Source organism: Nannospalax galili, unplaced genomic scaffold (genome assembly GCF_000622305.1).
Source record: "Nannospalax galili isolate Female #2095 unplaced genomic scaffold, S.galili_v1.0 scaffold1669, whole genome shotgun sequence".
In the NCBI taxonomy this organism is placed as follows: Eukaryota; Metazoa; Chordata; class Mammalia; order Rodentia; family Spalacidae; genus Nannospalax; species Nannospalax galili.
The window spans coordinates 41,371-45,230 of record NW_008359235.1 but is presented as its reverse complement, the minus strand read 5'-3'; positions in this window follow the sequence as shown (position 1 = coordinate 45,230).

Sequence of the window (3,860 nt, the reverse complement as noted above, 5' to 3'; positions counted from 1 at the left end):
TAAACATTAGAATATACAACTTTTAATTTATACATTTGTGTATTTTACTTTCCATAAATAGAATAATTTTGTACCTTGAATTGAATTATTCTCCTGAGAATAAATAACTTTGATCATTTCTAAATAAATTTGGAGAATTTACAATAAATTTAATTCTACATTATTGGTTAATTTTTATAACATCTTTTCCATAACAATGCAACGGAGGAAGAAGAAATGCCATTTCATTCTTTGTCTCTCTGTAGGTGGTGTTAAGCCAGGGACTCACAGCTCAGTCAGTCCTGGAACTCCTGATGTAGCCAGGGCCTGGAATTCATGCAATCCCACCGCATCATTTTCATCCCTACTGCTTCGTTCTTAGTAAGAAGAACAAAGCATATGTACATATGACTGCAATGCCAGGGTGACCTCGTTCAGTTCCTTCATCCATCATTAAAGCCCTTTGTTCTAGTTTTTGGATAAAAGGTAGCAGTTCTTCTAGCAATGGGTGGCATCTTGCTATCCAGAGGAGAACCTAGCAGTAGAAGGTGGTGCTTCACTCTGACCCTAGTTGCTCCTTCCCTCATTTACTTCATGCTATGCTCACCTGGGAACCGAAGCAACATTTAGTTACTAGGTGTAGTAAACCTCTCAAGTCCCTGAGAAGAAATGGCTCCAGGGACGATAGGACCCTGGACTGAGAACTGAGGTGACAGGGAGGCTGGAGCTCTATCTGTCTGGATGTTTCTCTTTGTTCTGATATGCTCCTACTACACTTCTCCTGACCAGTAACGCATGCTGTTGATATTGGGGTCATCTCAGGTGCTGATACTAGACATGATTTTGTTTATGCCCTGGAGAATTTCGCTTATTAAAGTATTCCCTTATAATGTTCTCTATCTTTCTGGTGTCTGTTGTGATGCTTCTTTCATCTCTGATTTTGTTGATTTGGAAGTGCTCTTTCTTTCTTTTGGTTAAGTGGGCTAGCAGTCTGTCAATTTGTTTGTCTTTTCAAAGAACCGGCTCTTGGAATTGTTGTTTCGTTGTGTTTTTTTTCTTTGCTTCAATTTCATTAACTTCTGCTCTGATTTTCCTTATTTCTTCTTGTCTGCTGGGTTTGGGTTTCATTTGTTGTTGCTTTTCATGCGTCTTGAGTTTCAATATTAAGCCATTTATTTGTTTATTTGTTAAGCCATTTATTGTGTTTCCTATTTTTTTTTTTTGTCTTTTTGAGTCAGGGTCTCCTTGTAGTCCCAGCAGACTTGGGCTCACTATGTAGACCAGGCTGGTCTTGAACTCACAGCGATCCATCTGCCTCTGCCTCCCGAGTGCTGGGACAAAAGGTGTGCACCACCACTCCTGGCACGATTTTTTTAATGTAGGCACTTAGAGCAATAAACTTCCCTCTAAGGACTGCTTTCAATGTGTCCCAGAGGTTTTGTTGTGTTGTATGGTCCTCTTCATTTAGTTCCAGGAATACTTTTATTTCTTTCTTAATTTCTCCTTTGACCCATTCATCATTCAGCAATGTGTTGTTTAATCTCCATGTGTTCAAGTAGTTACTGGGGTTTCTTCCAGTGTTGATTTTAAGCTTTATCACATTGTGTTCTGATAGAATGCATTGAATTATTATTATTATTATTAATTTTTTGTATGTGTTGAGGTTTGTTTAGTGCCCCAGTACATGGTCGATTTTGGAGAAGGTTCCATGGGGCGCAGAAAAGAAAGTATATTCTTTGGTGCTTGGGTACAATATTTGGTAGATGTCTGTTAGGTCCATTTGATATATGGTATTGTTTCATTCAGATGTCCCTTTGCTAATTCTCTGTCCTGTTGACCTATCTCATGGTGACAATGGTGTATTGAAGTCCCCTACTATCAATGAGTTGGCATTAATCTGGGTTTTAAAGTCCTGTAGTATAGTTTTTATGACGTTGGGTGCACTGGAATTTGGTAATATATGTTCATGATTGTAATATGTTCTTGGTTTATTCTTCCTTTGATCAGAATGAAATGGCCCTCTTTATCTCTTCTGATTAGTTTCAGTTTAAAGTCTATTTTATGAGATATTAGAATTGCAATGCCCAGCAGTTCTTAGAGGGAAGTTTATATCTCTAAGTGCCTACATCAAAAAATCAGAAAGAACACAAATAAATGACTTAACATCAAAACTCAACACACTTGAAAAGTAACAGCAAGTGAAACTCAAACCCAGCAGACAAGAAGAAAAATGACAAACCGGCAGAAATTAATGAAATTGAAACAAAGAAAATAATACAAAGAATCAAGGAGTCCAAGAGCTGGTTCTCTGAAAAGATAAACAAGATTGACAGACCGCTAGCCCAGTTAACCAAAAGCAAGAAGAGCACCTCCAAATCAACCAAATCAGAGATGACAGGGGAAACATAACAACAGACACCAGAAAGATGCAGAACATTATAAGGGAATACTTTAAAAACCTATATGCTACTAAATTTGAAAACCTAAAAGAAATGGATGGATATCTAAAGGCATGGGAACCACCAAATCTAAATCAAGAAGAGATTAATAGCTTAAACATACCCATATCACAAAAAGAAATTGAAACAGTAATACAAAACCTCCCGACTGAAAAAAGCCCAGGACCAGATGGATTTACAGCGGAATTCTATCAGACATTTAAAGATCTACATCCAATACAACTTAATTTATTAAAAAGATAGAAATGGAGGGAGAACTTCCAAATTCCTTCTAAGAAGTCAGCATCACTCTAATACCAAAACCAGGGTAAAGATACAACCAAAAAAGAAAGGTATAGACCCATATTCTTAATGAATATAGATGCAAAAATTCTCAAGAAGATACTTGCAAACCGCATACAGACACATATCAAAAGGACCATCCACCATGATCAAGTCGGCTTTATCCCAGAGACACAGGGATGGTTCAATATACTTAAGTCAATAAACATCATAAATCCTATAGATGGGCTCAAAGACAAGAACCACATGGTTATCTCCATAGATGCAGAAAACACATTTGACAAAATTCAACATGCTTTTATGTTCAAAGTCCTAGAGAGAATTGGACTGGAGGGAGCATATCTCAACACAATTAAAGCCATGGATAACCAACCCACAGCCAACATCATTCTAAATGGAGAGAAACTGGAAGCAGTCCCATTGAAATCAGGAACCAGACATGGCTGTCCACTCTCTCCACTTCTCTTTAACATAGTAATTGAAACTCTTGCAATAAGACAAGAGTAGGAAATTAAAAGAGTAATAATTGGAAAAGAAGAGATCAAATTATCCCTTTTTGCAGATGATATGATATTACATCTAAGAGATGCCAAAAATTCCACCCCAAAACTCCCAGCAATTATTAACATATTCAGTAAAGTGGCACGTTACAAAATGAACCTACAAAAGTCTGTAGCCTTTCTATATACCAATAACAAGCAATGAGAGAAAGAGCACATGAAAACACTCCCCTTCACAAAAACTGCAAAAAAAAAAAAAAAATCTCAGAATAAACCTGACCAAAGACATTAAAGACCTCTACAATGAAAATTTTAAATCTTTAAAGAAAGAGATTGAGGAAGACATCAGAAGATGGAAGGACCTCCCGTGCTCATGGATTGGAAGAATTAATATTGTGAAAATGACCATCCTACCAAAAGTCATTCATAGATTCAACGCAATGCCAATCAAAATCCCCTTGGAGCTCTCTGGGTATTGGGTGTATAGTCGAATGAGATAGTTTGGGATGTTTTGTGTGATATATACATACACACACAAAATCAAATTTTTTTAAAAATGTACTATATTTGAGGAGAAAGCATGGAAATTTACATCATGCTAATTAGTAGAGGTGATAAACATTATCATTGAAATCTACCC